This window comes from Megalobrama amblycephala, linkage group LG3, assembly GCF_018812025.1.
Source record: "Megalobrama amblycephala isolate DHTTF-2021 linkage group LG3, ASM1881202v1, whole genome shotgun sequence".
Classification (NCBI taxonomy): domain Eukaryota; kingdom Metazoa; phylum Chordata; class Actinopteri; order Cypriniformes; family Xenocyprididae; genus Megalobrama; species Megalobrama amblycephala.
The window spans coordinates 11465891-11490791 of NC_063046.1; the positions used below are offsets into that span (position 1 = coordinate 11465891).

The 24901-nt window shown below is 39.4% G+C and overlaps 1 protein-coding gene across 3 annotated transcripts in view; it reads left to right on the forward strand.

The window, feature by feature from the left end:
* Positions 1 to 24901, forward strand: part of htr2cl1 (5-hydroxytryptamine (serotonin) receptor 2C, G protein-coupled-like 1) — a 169499-nt gene that overhangs the window by 101747 nt on the left and 42851 nt on the right. For all 3 annotated transcript variants that reach the window (XM_048183872.1, XM_048183869.1, XM_048183871.1), the window contains one exon: positions 14292 to 14379. The gene's annotated coding sequence lies outside the window, so the exon portion shown is untranslated. The remainder of the gene's footprint in view (positions 1 to 14291; positions 14380 to 24901) is intronic.

Here is a 24901-nt window from a genome sequence, read left to right on the forward strand (position 1 = left end):
TTATTCTGATGGCCAAAATGCTCAATTCAGAGTCAGTCTTTTGGTGGTCTCTGCCACACGTTTCCTTCTTGCACAGTCAGGTTTTGAGGACTGCCTTAGGATTTCCAGCTGTACCGTACTGTTTCCATTTCTTAATTACTGACTCATCTGTTCTCTAAGGAATATTTAATGACTTGGAAATGTTCTTGTATTCTTAAATGTCTTGTGCTTTTTAATTATTTTTTTGCAGTGTTGTTTGGAGCTGTCTTTTTTTTCTTCATTCTGCAAGGTGTGCAACTATACTGACTCCCTCATCAGTACGTTTCAGATAGAACTGCATTTATATTACAATCAATTGAAATCACTTGATCTCACATTTAATTATGCAAGTACTAAAAGCCAATTGGTTGCATTCATTCTGTTGGATTTTATATTGTCATTGGATATTAATGTGACATTGAAGTGGAAACAATGCATCATATATTATAATATAATATATTATAGTAATGGCTAGTGTGTAAACAAACGCATGATGAAGAATTACACAAACTGGAATTAAACATAGGAGGCAGAACTACACATATTTAACATTAACCAAGACAAACAGAGACTGAGGCCACATCCGCATGAACCAAGAGCTGTCTGATCTTCTTATTCCTCATTCTAAAATAAAAAACCATAAACACTGCATCGTATCAAGAAATATCTGCGTACACACAAATCCACTGAAACCGACTCAAAACGATGTAGTATATATGCCAGACCAGTATGTGGCACTGTAATTCTGCCACAGTGAAAAAGCAGAGAAGAAGACTTGGAGCATGCACATAAACCTTGCGTGCTGTATACAAACTTAACACAATAATCCATAATAATTTGTTGCTCACCGTAGTAGCAAAGGAGCAGAAGATTTTGCTTTAGTAAAGCTAATAGACTCAGTAGCTTCTGCAGCATGAACACAAGCATGTGGTCCACCATTGTTGTTGTTGCGGTTACGTGACATTGCGGTGTCTGACTAGTGTCGAGACGTGGGGTGATGACATTGTCGTTTCACAAAATATACAGACTGGCTGTACACACAAAAATGCAAGGGTGTCGTTTTCATATTCATCCACTCTGGGACCTGGTTTTAAAAAATTGTGGTTTTAGGTTCCCAAAATGCCAGATCCGTCTGGATGAAACACCGATACGATAAAAAATCTTTACGTATACAGCTAAATGCGTCTCCGTGTGTACAGGCTCTAAGCCAGAACTGAGGATATAAATACACTGACCAAACAAAGGAACCAATGAGTAAAATAATAGACCATAGGTGGAAATGAATTAACTAATTAACTAACTGACAGACAGAAACTAGGTCATGGAAAACAAAGCAATAAAGACAGATCCAAAAACATACTGAACATGTGATAGATCGCCCCCTCCCTGGAGAGGCACGTCCTCAAGCCGTAAAGAGTCCATACTGAGGGAGGGAGGGAGGGAGGGAGGGAGGGAGGGAGGGAGGGGGCTCTAGAGGGAGATGTGGAATAAAAGATAGAAGAAAACAGTCCATGGGGAATGTACAGAGGGATGAGCCAGAGGGAAGCCAGAAGCAGGAGGAGCCAGATGGTAATCCTGAGGCTTAACCAGGACAAGGCCCCAGGGTGGTGTTGAAGGTGGGAGGAGCCATGGTTGAGACAACACAATGGTAACCAACACCCTGGCGATTGGAGATGAAACCACCACTGAGGGAGACCCAGATGGAGCCAATAAGTCCACAAGCAGCCAATGGACCTGGAGACCGAGGAGGAACCGTGGCGACAAACGTCCAAGGTGAAGCTGGAAATCCTGAGGGCAGAGGCTGAGCCGGTGGGACCGAGGACAAAGGCGGAGCCGGGGGAAGGAGAAGCCAGCCGAAACTAAAGGTGCAGGCAGGTCAACGACTGACCAAGGCGGAGCTAGAGGGACGAGGGAGTCCGAAGAAGACGTATGGCTGATGGTTTCCTGTGGAGCCCAGGGAGGGAGGAGCCAAGGTGGAGCCAAAGTGTCGATGGGCCAAGGTGAAGCAGTGGGCCCAGAGGCTGAAGGCGGAGACAGGGGATCCTCTGTGTGGGATGGAGCTGATGGCCTGAAGACACTTGGCATGTGGGCAGATGGCATGTGGGAGATACAGAAGGGATGAAAGACAGCAGCGATGGTGGGGCTGAGGAACTGGCTGAATGAATAGGTGGGAGAGGGAGACTGGGTGGGCATACTTGAGATACTGAGAGTGTTGGAGAATCAGGAGACGCTGGAGATACAGGGGAGCTGGGAAAAACCTCTCCAAAAAAGTCAATAAGATCCTTCTCAAAAATGTCCTTCAGTTCATTGTAATAGTTGCCAGAGCCCATTATAAACTCATCCACTGCGGTGGTCTTGTGGGCAGGGCTCTACTCATTCCAGTCCGCGAGCTCCACAAGAACTCCCTCTGCGACAACGGTTGTTGTACCATCCGCTCTTGTCCTTGGTCCTGGCTTGCCCATCGCGGCGGGTTGGTCTCCTCGGTCTGCTTTGGGGACATGCGACACCCCTGTTGCATCGTTCGCCGGTGGTGGCTGGCTGGTCTCTGGCAGCTCTGGAGTTGGAGTGGGGCTAGAGAGTTTTTCCTCAGCAAGGCAGACTCAACAAACTCAACGAGTTATCCCCGAGGACCCAGGCGAGCCTTTGTATGTTCATTCAAGCTGGTCAGATAGAATGAGCACAGGGAATGATCTGTGAGGCTCATCAGATACAGAAATCCACAATAGTGGGCCCCAAGGCTTTTCTGCTCCTCCTCCAGGCAAAGCAGCTTAACAGCAGGTGAATCCATGCTGTAATTGGTATTCGGTTTGTCTTTCTGTAATTACACAAATTGGAATTTAATAATCAAACATAGGAGGCAGACCCTAGTGAAAAAAAGTATACTAAGTATACTTGCAGCAAGACTAATTATTAGTATATTTCAAGTGGGTTAATGATTAGTTCATTTAAAGTGTGCTATTTTGAAACAACTAATTTTGTACTAAGTATATTTAAGTTGAAATTAAGTAGTATTGAAATACAACTTTAAGTATATTTAGTATACTTATGTGTGCTAAATTGGAACAACTTCAAGTATACTTAGTACACTTTAAGTATATGTCTGTGTAGGGACTAATTACATGCTTGATTAGTGATATTAAAGTGTACTTAATTTGTGTTATTATAAGTATACTTTATTTGTGTTAAAATTATATTTTTGTTATAATATATGTTGTGTTATAAGTATACTTTATTTCTGTTATGAGTATACCTTTATTTGTGTTATAAGTATACTTTATTTCTGTTAGGAGTACACTTTGTGTTGTAAGTACACTTTATTTGTGATTTAAGTACATTACAAAATAATTACGAGTGTCTTCAGAAAACACAAGCAATATACACTGAATATATTATTTTACAGGTAATAGTATATACTGTATGCTCAGTACCTTTGGCTTATTCCAAATATTAAACATTACACACTTTGCAGTCCATAACAATACACTTTGTTATTACTTATACTTTGTATAATATAGTCAACATTTGAAGCGGATCAAAACCTTTAATCAAAGTTGTCCTAACTTTTTTGATCCACTTCAAATGTTGACTACTGTACTTTGAATTACATAATCTCACACAATACAGTTGTGCTACTACTTAAATACAGTTTAACACATTTTCCCAAAGTTGAATGTATTTGTTTTCAAGGCCATTAAAATAAGTAAAATGTAACAACATCACTAATGAAGAGACATATTTCATTGACAACTCCAATAGTTTTTATTTAAACTTAGATTCAGCAAAACTTACCATGTTTTTCATTAAAGAAAAAAAAATATTGTACCATGGTGACCCTCTATACACAAATACAAATTACACATTATATTCCATGTTCTGATGAGCTTCTCATTGTGTCTGATGGCACAATGATGACCGCAGAGACTCGTGAAGAACAGCATCTGTTGACAGAATATACCAAAGATATAAGACAGCATGTTCAACTCTTTATTCACGTTTACAATAGTCTGTCTAAATCCTACATTGAACCAATACTATTTCTGAACAGTAAATGAGGATTAGCAGCAGGGAACTGTATCAGAATGGCATGTCGATATTGTTTTCGGTACATAGTCAAGCATAAAACACTTTATGAATTAATATCGTACAGAATACGGTCCGATTTGACCAATCATATGAATGTTTTGGTGCTGCATACAAACATGTGCCATAAACCACCACACACAGACTCAAAAAGGAGATATCAAGCTGAAATCTCGCTCTCCGTTTGTTAAAGAAAATAAAATAAAGTTTGTTAACTGTTAGACTACAACTCACCTCCCAATAGCAGCACTTTTCTCCGGTTCTTTCAGGATCGCGTAGGCCATTAGATTAGCCGGTTGTCGTCGCCATCACGGTCAGTCTGCGATGTCACTTGATTGAACTGGTCAGAATCCCCAAGATTGAGCGATGTATTGCGCTTTCAGTGTTTTATTAAATAAATTATACATTGCGACATTATACTTGATTGTAACAAAGCACTGTTCGCCAGAGGAGAACTGGCCCCCCGACTAAGCCTGGTTTCTCCCAAGGTTTTTTTTTTCCTCCATTTTAACACCTATTTGCCACTTGTTTGCCACCTGATGTCACCTGATGGAGTTTGGGTTCCTTGCCGCTGTCGCCTTTGGCTTGCTTAGTTGGGGACACTTGACATTTGATATTCAATAGTATTCTTGACATTTATTCAACAGTGCTTCTGATCTGCCTGCATTGATACTATTATTTAAGAGCTGCTGTGCAGCCAAATTATGTACCAGCTATCAATGTAAAGCTGCTTTGACACAATCTGCATTGTAAAAAGCGCTATATAAATAAAGGTGACTTGACTTGACTTAAAATATACCTCAAATATATTTTTATAAAGTGCAAATAAATACACTTTTAAAAAATAAACTGAACTTACACTTCAAGTATATTTTTCTAAAATATATTTTTTAGAAAATATACTAAAGTACAATTATTTTAAAGTGTGTTAAAAGTTGCATTGTGAAAATATGATACTAATATACTTTTTATATATTTAATGATAGTACATTTTTTGTTAGTAAATTTGCAGTGTACTATAGAAAAAGGGAATATATTTAAAATACAATAAAGTATACTTTTTTTTCACTAGGGGAGCTACACACATTTAACATTAACCAAGACGAACAGAGACTAAGACAGAACTGAGGATATAAATACACTGACCAAACAAAGGAACTAATGAGTAAAATAATAAACCACAGGTGGAAATGAATTAACTAATTAACTCACTGACAGACAGAAACTAGGTCACGGAAAACAAAGTAACTAATTAACTGTGTGCGTGTGTGTGTGTGTGTGTTTGTGGATTCACGTTCAGCAGATTCTATTTCATACTATCTTGTGTTTGTCATTTCTACAGTATACTACAGATAGATCTATCTAACTATCTCTGTGTGAGTGTGTGTTATAATGGTGTGTTTTGTTTGTGTGTGTCCGGGCCACTATAGGGGAAATCGATGTAGTCTGAGGGAAAGGTCAAATCTGTCTCGGCGGTTAATTAGTTACTTCAAATACCCTGCTACCAACCTACAAACCTCTCAGTCTCACACATAAAGTATATAATGTATAATGTAATGTATATATGTATATAAGATGATTCTGTCTTTATTGCTCATTAATGGAGATGTCAACTTCAGCAGAGGAGAATAAGGAATGTACTCACACTCAACATATATTTATACAGCATATGCCATTTTAGGTTAAAGTAAACCATCTGTGACAACTGACCGGATTTTAAACAAACACAAAATAAGATCAACCGATACCAATTATTTGCATGTTTATGTGCCCGTTAACCGATATAAAGAATCGATATTTGTTGTATTACTTCTGTTTTTGACAATTATATCAGCACTGAACTCAACAAACTATTTTATTTAAAGGGTTAGTTCACCCAAAAATGAAAATTCTGTCATTAATTACTCGCCGTCATGTCGTTCCACACCCGTAAGACCTTCATCTTTCATCTTTGGAACACAAATTAAGATTCATGAGCCTTCTGGCCTCCAATAGACTGAAAGAAAGGTAGTAAAGACAACTTTGAAACAGTCCATGTGACTACAGTGGTTCAACCTTAATGTTATGAAGCGACGAGAATAATTTTTGTGTACAAAAAACAAACAGAAATAACAACTTTATTCAACAATTTATTCTCTTCCATGTCAGTCTCTTACGCTGATCACGTAGTACACACAGTGCAGCGCTTCCGGGTTCTACATCAGAACGGTGACTCATTATTGGCCAGCTCTGTGTTTGATCCACATTACCTATCTGATCCAGGGGATAATGTTTTTTCCTTAGGCCAATCACATAGTGCTGAAAAGACAGCAGTTTCTCCCTGAAAGTAAGTTCAGCTATTTGGCAATATCCAGTGCCTTCAGCTGTATTACAATTCTGTTACGGGCAGCCACTCATTTCTTTTTTCGGCTACAGTACTGTAGGATTATTCATGAACGAAGCCCACAAACTCCACATCCCAAAGATCAAAGAGAGTCAAAGTGTGCGTGTGTGTGTGTGTGTGTTTCGTTAGTGTACACAGTAAAATCCCCAGAGTTAAATCAACTCTGCTCAGAGTACATATGGTCCCTCTCTAAATAGTGTTAAAGTAACACTGAAGCAGAGTTAAAGTTAATGAGATAATTAAGCAATTAATAAGCCTGTGACTGAAGTCAGTTGTAGTTCTTGTGTTTCTCTTTTCTTCAGTGATTCTGCTTGTTAACAGCAAGTGTTCATCACTAATGCACAATCACCAATTTAATTAATTGCTTAATTATCATTAACTTTAACTCTGCTTTAGTGTTATTTTAACACTATTTAGAGAGGGACCATATGTACTCTGAGAAGAGTTGATTTAACTCTGGAGATTTTGCTGTGTATTAAAGTAGTTCAGTAAAGTCTTTTTCACATAATAATTTCACATAATTTTTCACATAATATCAGTGTCTTGTGCTGTGTGCTTACGAAATTACTGCCTTAAACTTAGATTTTGCTATCTTGCTCATATCAGTAATCATAACTTTGTATTATTACCGTTGGCCACGGGATAATATTTTGTCCAGAATTGGTCAAATACCCCAACTTCAATTTTTCGGTGGACGAATAATTGATAAAGTGTTAAATATTAATTCTGAATCATTTACAGTTTTATTCGGTTCTTATTCACTGTAATTTAATTACCTTTAAGTTAATTGATCCGAGTTAATTCTTACAATACTGACAAACTTGCTTGTCAATTTCTTCGAAGTGGCCACTTTTAGGACCACAGTAAGCTTTTCTTTGACTGTTAGCATTTTTAAGACATTTTTTAGCATTTTTTAAAGTCTTTTTAGGCTCACCATCTTCTAACATTACACTCTGACACCGTATTTCTTGGCGCTCCCTATTGTTGCCGGTGTATTATTGACATGTAAAAGTCTAGACCCTGAATATAAGATGACCCCATTTTTTCCCCAGAGGTATTTTCAAGAAAAAAAACTCGTATATTTGGAACAATACGGTAGTAAGAAACTCAATTCCATTCCCCAGTCCAGAATGATTCCTTATTTTAGAAGGAATGGTTGGCATCCCTACTCATTACAAGCATTTCCTTGTTTGCCTATGATCTTGTCTACCTCCGTTACATCTTTACTCTCTCTTTCTCTGCCCTATGTCAGTCCTGTTACACTGCATTTCATCATTTAGCTCCATTTCTATCATATGAACACCATATCACCCATGTGTCTGCAGTAAATCACATGTGTTTAACGGTATTCTCCTGATTCTCCCAGGATTTCTGTTAAATTGGTTCAGTGAATCAGTGGATACTGGCCAATGTCTTCTGAGAGACGCAGCACAGAGCTGGATAATGAGAAGACCTAATCTTTCACTAAACGTCTGCTGTAGGAGAGATTTGAGGAACCCTCTGACCACGCACACTACTGCTTTTCAATTATAGTGGACTTTCTATAGACTTCTGCTGTTTTATATTGAGCTCATGACATTTTTAATCCCGACCCTAAACCTAATCCTCGCACAAAGCTTTTTGAAATTTAAATGTTAATTAAGTGCTTATTTAGTGTGTTTATTACTATTAAGACATTTTCCAAGTGGGGGCCGTTGGCTGATCAACACAATGCATAAGATTTCAGGTTGTAGTATCATTGTGAGGACATTTGGTCCCAACAATGTAAGTAAAAGGTAGTTTTATTTATTTATTTAAAAAAAAAAAAAAAAAACTTTTATTATTATTATTATTATTATTATTATTTCACTGCTTTTATAACAAATGAAATTATTTTTTTTAAATTAATCTTAATTATTAGATAACATTTTCTAATCTTATCTTTGTGGATATCCCCATATTGGGGTTTTGTCAATTTCCTAAAGCATAACTTTGTAAAATCACAGGAGTCTTTCTCATGCACAAAAACACAGTTGCATTGTTTGAAGATTTTTTTTTTTTTTTTTTTTCACTCTTTCCCATACACATCCACATCAACAGCCTCTGTCCTGCAGAGCCTGAAGATCTTGTGTAAGTGGTTTATGGATGTGTGTTAGCAGGGCATGTTTCTTCCGCCTGTTACATCAGAGCTGGGATTTTAATCAACTCGCTGTATTCCACAGACACTCCATAAAAACATCTGTAACCCAGCCAGCTCTCACATCACATTTCTAGCAGCATATCCTCAGAGCTTCAGATGTGTTTGGGTTTCAGGTTAGAGGAGATTTGATGTCACATGTAATGACATTTTTATAGGATTTATGTGCAATCTGCTTATTTACAGTTGGGTCCATATATATTTGGACACATGGACAATTTTTGTTTTTTTCAGGTATTTATCAAAACATATTAAAGCTACAGTTATATATTGGATATGGGATTTACAGTTATAGATATACATATATGGGCTTAAAGTGCACACTCTCAGCTTTAATTTGAAAGGTATTTACATCCAAATTGGAGGAAGGGTTTAGGAATTACAGCTCTTGAGAGGAGCCTTCTCTTTCAAGGGACCAAAAATAATTGGACAATTGGCTCAAAAGTTGTTTCATGGACAGGTGTGGGCTATTTTTTCATTTTTTCTTTATCAATTAAGCAGGTAAAAGGTCTGGAGTTGATTCGAAGTGTGGTATTTGCATTTGGAAGCTGTCGCTGTGAACCCAAATCATGCGGTCAAAGGAGCTCTCCATGTAAGTGAAACAGGCCATTAATAATTAGGCTTCAAAAACAAAACAAATCCATTAGAGAGATAGCAAGAACATTACTAGTGGCCAAATCAACAGTTTGGTACATTCTGAGAAAAAAATAGAATGCACTGGTGAGCTCAGCAACAACAACAACAAAAAAGGCCTGGCCGTCCACAGAAGTCAACAGTAGTAGATGATTGCAGGATCCTCTCCATGGTAAAGAAAAACCCCTTCACAACATCCAGCCAAGTGAAGAACACTCTCCAGGATGTAGGCGTGTCATTGTCAAAGACTACACTCTAGAAAAGACTTCACGAGAACAAATACAGAGGGTTCAGATTAGATTTTGCAAAAAAAAAAAAAAAACCCATCTAAAAAAGCCTGACCAGTTCTGGAAAGCATACTTTGGATGGATGAAATTAAGATCAACCTGTACCAGAATGACAGGAATAAAAAGGTATGGAGAAGGTTTGGAACAGCTCATGATCCAAAGCATACATCACCATCTGTAAAACACGGTGGAGGCAGTTATGGCATGGGCCTGCATGGCTTCCATTGGATCGCTGGTGTTTTTTTGATGATGTGACAGAAGACAGAAGCAGCCGGATGAATTCTGAAGTGTATAGGAACATACTGTCTGCCCAGATTAAGCCAAATGCAGCAAAGTTGATTGGAAGGCGCTTCACGGTACAGATGGACAATGATCCAAAACACACTGCAAAAGCAACCCAGGAGTTTTTGAAGGAAAAGAAGTGGAATATTCTGCAATGGCTGAGTCAATCACCTGATCTCAACCCAATTGAGCATGCATTTCTCTTGCTGAAGGCAAAACTAAAGGCAGAAAGACCCACAAACAAACAACAGTAAAGGCCTAATGTTTTTTATCAGATTTATTTTGATAAACATGACACAATATAACACGACTACATGAAAAGTGTCACGGTCACACAGGAAGATTCAGCAGCGAATGTGAACAATTAAAAATTTATTTAGAAAAGTCCAAGACAGGAAGAGTGTAAGAGTCAGATGAAGCATGTGCAGATAAACAGTCACTCTTGGCAGCGCAGGAATGGAATGGACAGCCGTGTTCCTCCGAGGTGAATCCAGCATGAAATCCACAGTAGACAGGAACAATAATCCACAGGAGGCGAAGAACAGGACCAGGGAGACTCAAACACAAGCAGGAAACACGGTGGAAACACCAAACGATCTAACAACACAGTACAGAATGCAAAGGTCTTAAATAGCAGTGCTGATGAGCCACAGATCAACTCATCAGTGCAATCGCAGACACACACACACAGAGCGGGAATGAGTCAGTGAACCCATGAACCGTGACAGTACCCCTCCTTCTAGGAGCACCTCCTGGAGAACTTAACCGTTGATTGTAATCATCAAGAAGGGAGTGATCCAGAATGTCCCTAGTAGGAACCTAACTTCTCTCCTCCGGACCGTAACCTTCCTAGTCCACCAGAAACTGAAATCCGCATCCCCACCGTCTCGCGTCCAGAATACTTTTGACCGAATATGCTGGTTCCTCATCTACGAGGCGCGGCGGGGGGGAACCAGGACACAAAAATGCATTTGACCGGATTGCTTTAGTAGTGTAGACACTCATGTGGTCGAATGTGTTCGAACAGCCAGAAACGACAGCCTACTTTCCGCCTACTGACGTAATGCGTAAACATTATGGAAAGCGCAGCTAGCCAGATGGGACTTTGTTGGCTGAAGACCCAAGTTTGGTTTGAAGATGAATAACATACCAAGAATAATGTTTTCTCACTATTCCTGATATCTAACACACCCTCACAGTGTTAGACGTGGTCTTGCGGCTGCCAGAGCAGAAACAAAAGCTGGTCGCGTTTATATGTAAATTGCGTGAGCTTATTTCGTCCATTATATCAAAAGATCTGAAAAAGCCCATACATTTACCCACCCATAGACCCTTCTCTCAAAGAAATCAGGACAGAAGTGGTTGAAAATGGAGAAAAGAGACGAATTAAAACACCAGGTGTAAATGGGAATGTGTCTCCCTCGTCTGATCCGATTAACCAAAACACATAATAATACCAGGTGTAAACAGGGCCTTAGTAAGACAGAAGAACTGGCAATACTGTCTTCACACTTAGTCTGTTTGTGTTGCTTCACTTTCATGGACTTTTAGTTTGTATTCATTAAGGCACTGTCCGTGTGAATTTGGCTGCATGTGGACAGGGTACAACAGCACATGCGCAAGAAAAACAGAAGAGAAAGAAGAGTCACAACAATTGTATTGTGCATATGTAGAACGCGGGCATCCGCACTCATCCACAGTTAAGTGTACTTTGAAACCCGCGCGGACATGACTGGGCGCGAGACTCATCCGGACGCAGAAAGTGAAGTATACCCGGGCCTTTAGTTCCTGTTTCTCTTCGTTCAGAACTGAACTGAACTGAAAATGACATGACAGGGAATGATTTAGCAGGAACAGGAAGTGACAGAGCTCAATATTCATGTGAAGGCTCCCTCTGGCGGACAGGAGCCTGATCAGATGTAACAAATATAAAAGCTGGTTATATTTTTGTATGTTCATGTTAACAACATAGATGACAAATTAAGAGGACAAATACAAGCCTGTTTTTATTCCAGCAGTCAGTTTGTCAATCTGTAGAAATTACACTAGATCTACTGGTTGTTTAAATCATCTAATAGAGTAATAATAGTGTCTCTTCATCACTTCAGTTAATGTATAATTATTGCATTTTTAGCTCTGACTTTATAATATATAATATCTGATAAGGTAAGCACTAATGAAGTTTATAATTTGTTGTCTGTTGTTGCACGCTCTGGAAAGCATTTTAGCACCGCGTAGTTTCACACTGTATAATTTTTGCACAGCAACAAGGGGTTAACCTAGGGTAAAAACTAGCTTTTATCTGGGGTGTTACTGTAATAAGACATTAACCCAGTGTTACGTGTGAAAAGCCCTAGAGACCCATGTCATTTCTCAGGATTACTTTTCAGTGGTGTCTTATAATATAACACCTTAACATGCCAGGTAGGGATATTTAGAAAAAAAATCAAAACATAATATGTATGCTAGTCCTGATAAAGACGGCATGCAGTCATAATGTGATTGGTTTTAGCAGAGATTCGCAGATGCTGGCACCCTGTTCATCCTGTCTGTTTTCAGCCACCTGTTATACAAACTCAGCAAAGCCTCGGGCATATGTACTCAAACCTGTGTGTGTGTGTGTGTGTGTGTGTGTGTGTGTGTGTGTGTGTGTGTGCTGTGATTACTACTATGCATGAGAGATTAGACAGCAAGTCATATTTATTCAAAAGCAAAGGCATTTTTTCAACCATTGACCATGTGACAGAGAAGTGATAAGAGTTGTTTTTCCTGTGCTTAAGCTGTGGAGGGAGATGAGTGTATGATGACAAATACAGTGGAGAAAAAGAGAGAGAAGCTAAGGCATTCCATGCTCCATGCATCTTCTTTAGACAGGCATGAAAACACAAGACGAGTATTATCCACACTCTGTAATTCGGTAAATAAATTTTATTTTCTCTATGAATGCCTCTCAGTTAGACTTCTTAAAGTCTTAAAGTTCTTAAAGGCACAATATGTAGGATTTTTGGATTAAAATATTGTTACCCTCGATTTCCGGTTTTATTTTGTAGAAACCATGGAAACACCAAAGATGCTTTAAAGTGCCCTATTATGGTATTTGAAAGGTTCCTAATTTTGTTTTGGAGGTCTCGTATAACAGGTTTACATGCATCTAAGGACTTTTTTCTCTTAATATACATTGCTTATCACCACATTGTTCAATGATTGTCAAACAACTCGATGGATGAATCAGTCTCTCTAAACCCTTCCTTTCCGAAAGCCTGCTCTGCTCTGACTGGCCAGACGGCCCAATCTGTTGCGATTGGTCTACCGCGTACAGCACAAGTCGAAAACAAACATCCATTACCAAAACTGATCAGCTCATTACATTTATTAATATGATTCTAATATGATTTTAATATTCTAATATTGATCTAGCTTACTGCAGTGTGCAACAAGTATCTCATAGCAGCCACCGAGTGAACGCTCAGAGTAATGGTATTATAACATCATTTTCAACACACAAATGTATCTAATATGATAAAAAAGAGCTGCGTTACCCCACATACGCTTGACTGGAAGAAGCAGAAGTGGCAACTGTGGCATAATAAAAGTTCCTTTGCTTTTGAGGCGTCTCGCTCGTCTCTCATTAGCAATCACTCCAGCGGCCTTGTTCAGCTCCAACATCACGCAGCCTCGCTCTGCTTAATACTACAGTAATGTTAGTAATCTCATCCATGAACATGATTTCTGCCAAAGTCCCGTCCCGATTCTTTTCCACTGGCTGTGACAGCTCCCAAGATTCTGCGCTCAATTTCGGCATCGTCAAGCTACGCCTTTGTTTTGAATAGGCAACCTCTAGCGGCAAAAATTTACATAGTGTGCCTTTAAATTCTTAAAAGCAGGACTTGTTTTCTTTGTGGACAGAAACTTAAAGCCACAGTTTAATTGCCTTAAAACACAGCATCTACTCGTCAACCGCTTATTTATTTTATTATTATTATTATTATTATTATTATTATTATTTGGGGGGGGGGGCTTCACATGGTCATTCTAATTTACATAGATATTCGAATTCTGTTGTCACCCAAAGGCTTGTTAAAGCATCCTGAAAGATAAATGATCACAGCCTTTCAAAGAAGGAACTCCTTTTAATTTTAACAAATTTCTGGCCTTTAATGGTTCACATTATAAAAGGAAGTAGATCAGAAATGGGCTGACAAAGCAATTGTTTAACGAGGTGGCAAAGGTTGCACTAACTTTCCCGTTTTGCCTTAATTGCTTGTCTTTCATTATGTCCTCTTGACACTCGCTTTCCATCTAATTAAAATATCGGATGAATATTCAGCGTAGGGCAGGGACGCTTCATTGTTTGTGTGTGTGTAGGATTAGAACAAGAGTATGTGATGGTGGAAAAGAACAGCGTCTGATCAAGTGTGTCTCTATTCCACAGCGGGCGGCACTCAAGTCGGAGAGCAGGCTTTGATTGACAGCTGACTGACAATTGACTCTGCAGTCCTGCACGCTGAAGGAGATCTCAGGTGAACGCTGTAAAACTGAAGGTTGAGGGGCTCACAGGGTGGAACAGATGTTACTTACTGCATTCATTCCAATTGCTGGAGCAGAATATTGGGCACAGAATGACATTTTATAGGATGAATCTGTAGCCATGTTTACATGTACACTTTTTTGTCATTCCGATTAAAATCATTCCGATTGACAGATTCAGTGGACTGTTTACATGAGACGTTATCCAATCCGATATGGTGTTTACAAGTGCTGGCGCTTTCTATTGGAATTACTTTGTGACATGCGCACATTAGCTTATGTCCGCCTTTTATTCCTGTCAACATGGAGTTCCATTATTTCTTATGTGCGCTATTTTTATGTAAAGTGATGCTCTTAATCAAGCAACAGCGTTAATTTGTAGCATATTACTGCTGGAAGGTATAAGGAAAAGACGGGTGCAGGAAGCTGACCTTTTGGTGGCTGTGCACCTCAATACTACCCCCTCCCTTCTCTGAAAAGCAGAAGCGTGTGGATGAAGGTCCGTAGTAATGATACAGTTCCTTCAGTGTATTTAATGTGTTGTTTAAATTGTACTCCAGTTTAATTTTGCCGCCACCATTGCACATTCTGACGACCCCTGGCCTCTTGACGTGATGACGTAGATGTAATTGGTTTAACGTATTTACATGGCAGAATTTTTGTTTTGTTCAGTTTATATAGGCCCGTAGGAAAGACACAGAAAGCCTGAAAACAGACCTTCCCACATTAATTTATAGACTGACTGTTGTATAAATGAACATGCATATCCCCAGAACATGGTATCCATTATTATTGTTTCTATATTGTCTTTTGTATTGTATTCAGTATTATATGTGCATGTTTTATGATACATTTAATGTAACTTCAATTATGCCATGTTTTGTGTCTATGGGTTCGTATCGTGAAGATTTAAATGCTTGTGTATTTGAGATGTTGATACCTATGCAACATATTAGGATGACTCTTTATAGTTTCTTCTTCAACAACCCAGTCAGTTACATAGGCAAATGCCCTGTTAGAAACACAAAGGCTCATAAATTCCCCCAGAAGAGGAAGTTCCCACTCATAAGTTTCACTTTCCTCATTGGTGAGATCGACCTTGATAGGTATGGATTCACACACACTTTAAGAGCCCAACGCCACCCTCTCTCACTCCCTTGCTTCTTCGACGGTCTCAAGAAATCTCCAGCTGGGTGGCCTCAGCAGGCCTCTCCAGCCCTGTGCTCATCTATGAGAGAGAGAAAAAAACTCTTTCCTACTATAAGATTTAAAATAACCATGCGAGTTTGTCATCAGTCCTTCATTCAACGCAGAAGACATCGATTGCAACTTCAGCACTAACGGACTGAACCCTCAGGACTTTCTACTGCAATGGTATATTTGGGACGCTCTTCAAAAAGCTGAGGCCTAATACAAGTATCGTACAATATACTAAATTGCTGCTAGTTAGTTAAAGTTGTGAACCTCCTTTGTTAACAAAGGAGTTTTGTAATGAATACTGATGATCCTTTCCTGGTTTTGGGCTTCTCCATAGCTCCATTTCCTGTTCCCACTTCGGTTCCACTCTACCATTCCTCATTTTACCTATGTATGTGTGACTGTGTGTATGTATGTTTGTTAGTTTAGTTATGTGTTTGTTAATTTAGATGTTAGTGTTAGTGATTTAGTTAATTTAACTTGTGCACAATACATATTTAGTTCTGATTCTCTGTCTGCAATAGATTGTCTCTTAAATGATCAGGTCTTATTATCAGCTCTAAGCACTGTAAATGCTAAGAAAGAATTATTTTTCTGTGGCCATGAAAAATACAATTCTCTTAGAATTAATTAATTAATAATCAATACTGAGTAGGGCTGTGACGGTAGGCATGACAACCTTGCCACCGCGGTCATGGAGTGTCAACAGCGGTAGTGTGACATTTTATATATATATATATATATATATATATATATATATATATATATATATATATATATATATATATATATATATATATATATATATATATATCAGAGGTTAACTGAAAATTTTCCGTCATTGATGGATTTTTTTTTTTTAGCAGTGACGGAAAAAAATCTGCAGGCCATCTGTCATTTTGACATATTATGTAGCTTGTAACTGTAATTCCCACCCCTGTCCAGTAGGTGGTGAGTGCGCTCTAGTGTGGCAGCAGAGCGCGAGTTCAGTCTCCAGAATAAAATGAAAACGATGTGCTTGATTACACACAGACGAGCACCCAGATTAAGTCAATTTTATAATAATAAAGTTAATTATGCTTACTTACATAATTGTTTTGTTATTTTTCTTGCTGACTATAAGTTCATGGTCAACGAATGGCTTTTCTGAGGTATAATGTTACGTGACATTGTTTGCAACACTGATTGAACTGACGTGATGCAGATTTCGGTAAGATAGTATCTTTCAACTTATTTTTTGATTTTCATTCATTTTTATTTCGTTATGTACAGTAGTAAAGAGGAAATGATGATCGCATTCACTCACAATCTGACATGTTCAAGATGAAAACTGAAAGTGACGCAGTCGGCAATGACGGCGAAACGCAAGTCTAACGCAACCTCTGAGATATATATATATATATAAAATACAACCAAACCCTGCCCCCCCTTTGGACCCCACCACCGCAACACTGGCGGTTGTTGGTGATTTACCACCGCGGTAGTAAAAATTTGCCACCGTCACAGCCCTAATACTGAGTGTTCACAAGATGAACTGATTTATTGATTGTAATTTTAATGTAGCTACATCAAGTTAATCTGACTAACTGATGACACCAATGGCACTGAAGACCAAGGCGGAACTGCGACGACGAGCATCCAAAGAGTATCCAGTGCGTCCGAGGGCTGAGCCGGAGCCAGTGTGACCAAGGACCAGGGGGAAGGAGGAGTCCGGTGAAGCTGTGGGGATGGAGAGATGGAGCACAGAGGAAGAAGAGTGGGAGAAGCCAAGGTGGAGCCGACAGGTCGATGGGCTAAGGTGAAGCAAAGAGATCAGTGGCTGGTGGCAGAGCCAGGGGATCCACTCGCTTGGGCAAAGCTGGCGACCGAAAGGGCCTGAGGCTTCTCCACACAGCAAGGCGTTTGGAGAGAATATGAGGGACTGAAAGAAACCAGGTGTGACTGAAGAACTGGCTGAATCTTGCAGTGGAGGTCGGAGAGGGAGGCTGGGTGGGATCAGTGGTAATAAAACAGTCTCTATGCTGGGTAAAACCAGAGGTGATGAAGATACAGATGATTCAGGGTGAGGCAGGGTAGGAAGCAATACTTTGCTGTCCCAATCGATCAGCCAGTCCTTAGTGTCAGACTCCACCAAGACTCCTACTGGCACGGATGTTGCCGGCTCACACTCCTGGTCAGACTCACAGTTGGGCTTCATCTCCTGGGCGATCATTGGCACTGTACTCCTCACTGGTTCCTTTGTTGAGGCGGGTGGAAGCTCTCCATCTGTGGAGGACTCTGGCGTAGTTGTCGTAGTGTAGGGTGATGGTAGGATGTGCTCTGGGCTAGATGACACAGTGTGGACTGGGGGTAGAGACTCTAGAGAATGCATGAATTAATTCATATGCAAATGAACGAGGAAGCAATTAAACGAGTAAGCATGTAAAAGAGGGAGTGATGAATGAGTGAATGAATGGATGAATGCCTGGCTAAAGAAATTCAGGGGTAGTTTAGTGAGTGAGTGAGTGAGTGAGTGAGTGAGGATTTTGCACAGTTAATGACTCTCATGACAATGTGACCAAATGACAGACATCACAAATGAAATTATGCAAATGTTGCATGCTGAATAATTATGAGCAAGGACAATGAAAAGACTGTTGCACAAAGCTATCTTAATGTTCTTTATTCTTCCGCTCTCTTTTCATCCTGATGGCAGTACATTCAGTATTCCCTTGACAGCCTTCATGGAAACTATGAAAGTGAGAACAACTCTCACCTCAGTTTGGGTGCATGAAGCCAGGAGCTTCCTGAGAGCAAACACTGACAAAAAGCCCAGAGGGAGGTTCAAAGAGGTAAAGGGAATGACAGAATTACACAAACCCCGTAAACAGTCTCAGGGACCCTGTTAGGACACACCGTTATAGAAAGATTTTCAAAATAAGCACTTGCCACTCCTGGTTGCTGTCTTGTTTGTTTAGAGGGCAAAAAGACAATACACAAAAGAGAGAAAGTCTCTCAGTACTTAATTTCACAAAGCCAAAATCCATACAGTACCTTGACACACAGGTGGAGGTGTGACCGTGTAACTGAGAGCCGGATTAAGGCTTCGTCTTAACTGTGAAGTGCCGCAATTGAAGAATTATCAACTTTTTCCACTACTGCACAAGGAGCCAGAAGAACTAAACTGTAAGCATGAGGTTTTCTTTAGAGCTGAATGGTCAATGCTAAGTCAAAAGCAGCAGCGGGTGCAGAAACGGCCTTGGTTACGTGTTAGGAATGAGGCAGAACACACACACATTGTGTCGAAGCCTTCACGATGATAAATTATTATATGTCCTTTCAAGTGGCTAGTTTAGTGAAAGAACTCAAAGAGATGTAGGACTTTCAGCACTAAAGCAGCCTACTTTTAGTGCTGTTTCTTATCCATTTATTTGTTTGCTCGTTTGTTTATTTATTTATTCACAGGGTCTGTGTGTGGGCATTGAAAGCCGTTGGATTTGTGTCAGCAAGTAAAGTTTCCGAACAAACAAATCCTAATTACCGTAGTCTCTCACAACATTCCTCAGCAAACACATACAGTACTCACATGCTTGCAACATAATTATGGTTTTAGGCAGCCTAAATGCCAAAAGCACCAGGATTTGTTGGATGATTCATGAGAGCTGTGATGGTGTGGCAATCAGAACAGACTGTGAACATCATCCAAATGTCTATTTTGCATTTTTAAGATGAAGATGATGAGAATAAATGGCTGTTTTTTATTTAAGAATAAATGGATGTTTCCATACTTAGACCTCTCACTTGACTTGTGCATATGTGTTTGCGGAAGTGTCATGTCAAAGCAATAAATTATTATTATTATTATTATTTTCTTGTTTTTTTTTATACATTTTCTCATAGTTTATCTATTATAAATAATTTAAATGTATTATATTTTTCAATAATTTTAATTAATTTTTTAATTAAACAGGACAGGAGCCCTCAGTAAGTTATTTTTATTTATTTATTTTTCATATGAAGGTCTGCTTATGGAGGGTGTATGACCCTGGCCTGCACCCCTCAACATTGGTTGTATGTGTGCACTTGTACTGTTGTGAGTTAGATAAGACTTTCATTGTCACTCTCATCATCACATAAAGGCTTGAACCATTATCACAATAATTAATACCCACCATAAATCACAGAAAGAAAGTCAAAGAGGGAGATGAAACTTGTCATCTTCTGCACCATCTGCCTGTTTCACGTTGATCGATGAATTCCACTCCAGACATTATTGTTTTTTTCTGCTCTTCTTTACAAAAGGATTCATTTCATTTTTCTTCCCTCATTAATCACCCCATTCCGATGATATTGACAGGCACCATTTACCTGTCACCATTTATAATAGAGCCTCACCGAGATACAAGTTTGGACAACCCAAAACGGAAGGGAGTATTTATAGACCAGACCACATGCCCTATAACTGAAGTATCTCTTTGTTTCGCGTTATTTAAGTGGACTTTAATTTACTTCCCAACAGTACCACTATTATAAAATCAAATGAACACAGTAATCATTCAGCTTTCTGATGCCATCACTGCACCACCCCAGTTTTCCCATTTTTATATATAATATACATTTTCCCTCATGGACCTCTAACAGTGTTTTTATATGATTAAGCACACAGTGTAAAACCAATCACATTTTCATTTCTTCCTGTAGTATTAAGTCCATCGATGGTCATCGATGCCTTGGAATATCCTTTCAAATTAAATTAACTTCACATTTACCAGGACATTCTCTCAGTTATCTTTGGGTTTCTGATTTGAGGCACAACTACAAGTTGTATCCTTAATGAAATGCAAGGTGTCCTTGTCCTATTGCCGTTTTGTCATGCCAAGGGAGTATGCAGAGGGCGCATTGGATGCCCTACGACAAGGGCTTTTTGCTAATGAGGATTCATGCTCTCTGTTCTTTTGCTAACCATATCAGAGGCTTTAGTAACTCGCTTTGTTGTAGGAAAATCACACAGGATTGTCCACAAGGACAGCATGAATGATGCTAAGTGAAGACAACCTTACCTACAGCACATGCTACTGGCTGGGCAAGAGGATGTTGTTTGATGACGATCCACCACTCCAAAAATAATATGCTATCAGACATTTCTAGTACTGTCTGTCTCTCTCTTTCTCTCTCTCTCTCTCTGTCTATCTACAGGGGTTGGAAAATGAAAATAAAACACCTGTTTTTAGACAATAATTTATTAGTATAGTGTAGGGCCTCCTTTTGCAACAAATACAGCATCAATTCACCATGGGAATCACCGATACAAGTACAAGACTGGCCACCAGGCCGTGCATAGAGTATATAGCGTGAAATCTCCAAAACTGTATTGGCCAGTGTTTCAGTGACATTGTCTCCTGTATCCATCCATCCATCATCCCCCCCAACACACAATAATTCATGGTTTATCCTTCCTTGCATTCAAATTCAACTTGAAAATATCTATCATCTCTCCCCCACAGCTCAGTTCTTTTGTGGTATCTCAAGAGTGTCTTTGATCAATGTTTGATAAAGTGGAATAGGCTGCCCACAATATGCTGCAAGGTAGTGCTTCTGAAAGCAATCAGACCCAAGACTTGCATTCAAAGGCCAGTTCTGCCTGGATCATCATCATTCCCCCCCATGCCTCCTGTATGTTTGTTCTAGTGAACATTTTTAGATGATTTAATGGGTCAATCAGGACAGCAGAAGGCATTCAGAAGTTTCTTGCATCTCTCAAGACCACTGATCTTTCAAGCTACGCGGTGTTAACATTAACTTTGACCACTCCTTCGGTTAAACCTTGTTGTAGAGGCCAGTGTAGTGCTCAGGGTGATGGTATCTTGCTGATTGCCCTTGAATATCCAAGCAGCTCAAGTGTCATTGAATCAGCTTTGTGGAAAAGAGAACGAGGAATAGAGGAATGCATTGCTTCATCAGTGAGCTGTGGGGTCACTGGGAGGAAGTGAAGAAACTGAAGTGGCCAATAATTGGACTAGAAAAAAAGTTGTGATTTATCTTTGATAGTGTGTTATGATTGTGAAAAACTAAAAACAGATTACAGATCAAAATACAGTGGGTATGGAAAGTATTCAGACCCCCTTATATTTTTCACTCTTTGTTACATTGCAGCCATTTGCTAAAATCATTTAAGTTCATTTTGAGTCCAGCTGTGTTTGATTATACTGACTGGACTTGATTAGGAAAGCCACACACCTGTCTATATAAGACCTTACAGCTCACAGTGCATGTCAGAGCAAATGAGAATCATGAGGTCAAAGAAACTGCCTGAAGAGCTCAGAGACAGAATTGTGGCAAGGCACAGATCTGGCCAAGGTTACAAAAAAAATTCTGCTGCACTTAAGGTTCCTACAGTGGCCTCCATAATCCTTAAATGGAAGACGTTTGGGACGACCAGAACCCTTCCTAGAGCTGGCCGTCCGGCCAAACTGAGCTATCCGGGGAGAAGAGCCTTGGTGAGAGAGGTAAAGAAGAACCCAAAGATCACTGTGGCTGAGCTCCAGAGATACAGTCGGGAGATGGGAGAAAGTTGTAAAAAGTCATCCATCACTGCAGCCCTCCACCAGTCAGGGCTTTATGGCAGAGTGGCCCGACAGAAGCCTCTCCTCAGTGCAAGACACATGAAAGCCCACATGGAGTTTGCTAAAAAACATCTGAAGGACTCCAAGATGGTGAGAAATAAGATTCTCTGGTCTGATGAGACCAAGATAGAACTTTTTGGCCTTAATTCTAAGCGGTATGTGTGGAGAAAACCAGGCACTGCTCATCACCTGTCCAATACAGTCCCAACAGTGAAGCATGGTGGTGGCAGCATCATGCGGTGGGGGTGTTTTTCAGCTGCAGGGACAGGACGACTGGTTGCAATCGAGGGAAAGACGAATGCGGCCAAGTACAGGGATATCCTGGACGAAAACCTTCTCCAGAGTGCTCAGGACCTCAGACTGGGCCGAAGGTTTACCTTCCAACAAGACAATGACCCTAAGCACACAGCTAAAATAACGAAGGAGTGGCTTCACAACAACTCCGTGACTGTTCTTGAATGGCCCAGCCAGAGCCCTGACTTAAACCCAATTGAGCATCTCTGGAGAGACCTAAAAATGGCTGTCCACCAACGTTTACCATCCAACCTGACAGAACTGGAGAGGATCTGCAAGGAGAAATGGCAGAGGATCCCCAAAGGAGTGAAAAACTTGTTGCATCTTCCCAAAAAGACTCATGGCTGTATTAGATCAAAAGGGTGCTTCTACTAAATACTGAGCAAAGGGTCTGAATACTGAGGACCATGTGATATTTCAGTTTTTCTTTTTTAATAAATCTGCAAAAATGTCAACAATTCTGTGTTTTTCTGTCAATATGGGGTGCTGTGTGTACATTAATGAGGAAAAAAATGAACTTAAATGATTTTAGCAAATGACTGCAATATAACAAAGAGTGAAAAATGTAAGGGGGTCTGAATACTTTCCGTACCCACTGTACTTCAGCATCATGCCGTGACTGTTCATCTGAATGTTGCTATGGCAAACAAGCGGCAATTATCATAAGTGTTGATTCAGTTGAAGTCTACAAGGAAAGGAAGACTGATGCAGCAGGTCAGAAAAGGTATACTGTATAGCAGGAAGACTAACTCCAAAATGATTATAGGATGAACAGGTGCTAATGAAACCCTTAGAGCAGGGGTTCCCAAACACATTCCTGGAGCCTCCCCAGCACTGCATATTTTGCATGTCTCCTTTGTCTGACACACCCATTTCAGGTCTTGGAGTCTCGACTAATGAGTTGATGATCAGAATAAGGTGTGTTTGATTAAGGAGACATGGGAAAACATGCAGCGTTGGGGAGGCTCCAGAAATGTGTTTGAGAACCCCTGCCTTAGAGGGGTCAGTCACGTCAGTTAGTGCAAAAGACGCTTTCAAGCGGTATTGTGTTTATCAGTGTGTTCGGATATATATATATAAAAAAAAAAAAACAGGTATTATATAAACAGACAGGCTCATAAACTGAGTAAAATCATGAAAAAGTTAAAAGGAGAAAGAGAGCACCATTCCCACAGAAGAAGCAAAAGGTGTTGCTCTGTTTTATGGAAAAAGAAAAGAGAAAAGGAAAGGGAGGGGAAAGATACATAGAGAGAGAAAAAGGGTGAAGGGGTGAAATTACAGCCGATGGTGCTCAGTCAAGGGCATAGAGCACCTCAACAGGCTCTTCACCAAATGCTCCTGAAATGTGGCAGAAAGAGAGAGATTGAGAATTGAAAAGCTTGAAAGAAGTTAAAGAAAGATAGAAATCAATACACTGTCTCCCTGGATGCCAATATAACCCCTGAGGCCTGCAAAAATAAAAATAAAAAAAGATAGAAAGAAAGGGAAAAAACTAATATTACGAATGGATGGAAACTAATAAAAAGCTAAAACGAGAAGATAGCAATATTGAAGATATCCCAGGTTTAATTGTTTAAATTCTATACTGAATGCAAAGAGATCTTATTCATGCATTCCTGAAGTCCAGATATGGTTTAATTTCCCAAAAAATAAAAATGAGGCTTTATACTTGTGCGTACATGCTCAACATCAGTTTTTAATTTCATCATTGGAGATTCAAAAACAGACTTTGAATTATTATATGTGATCTGTATATGCAATATCTTTTTGATTTTCAAATTAAAAAATATCAATTTAGCCTTATGTTGAACTATTATACAATCCTTGTAGTCACTATTTTTTCTTTCACTTTTTCTACTAAGTATTATTGTCTTTTTCTGTTTTAGAATGGAAAGAAAAGTTAGAATAGTTTTTAGAATATCTCTTTTTTGTTTAGAACTGAAAAAACTTAATCTTTGCATTGTATAGCAAGATAGACAAATAGTTTCATCCAAGATAAGTTTAAATTTCTGCACCTCACCCTGAAATAGCCGATCATGAGTGGTTGATGGCTGATATCAGAAATCTAGCCTGACCTCATGCATAAATTTACAGAAAGCTTATTTTACTTTTTTTTTTTATTGTTGTTGATAAATAGAGATCAGTCAGAGATGTGCAGATGTGTCGCACTAAGGCATGCCAATGGCCATTGTAACCAGCAAAATAAATAGAAAAATGCTGAGTTTCAAATAGAATGCAAAAGAAGGACAAAGAAGAAATCTTAGAAAGCCATGTGTCGGCCTGTTCTTTGGTATTTGTTAAGGTTTTACCTGAATTCAACTTTTTTCTTATATTAGATGCATTTTGCAGTAGGCGTAAGCAGACGTGAGATGTTGACCCTGGAATGATACATGAGAAGAAATTTTTATCAATCGCATCAGTC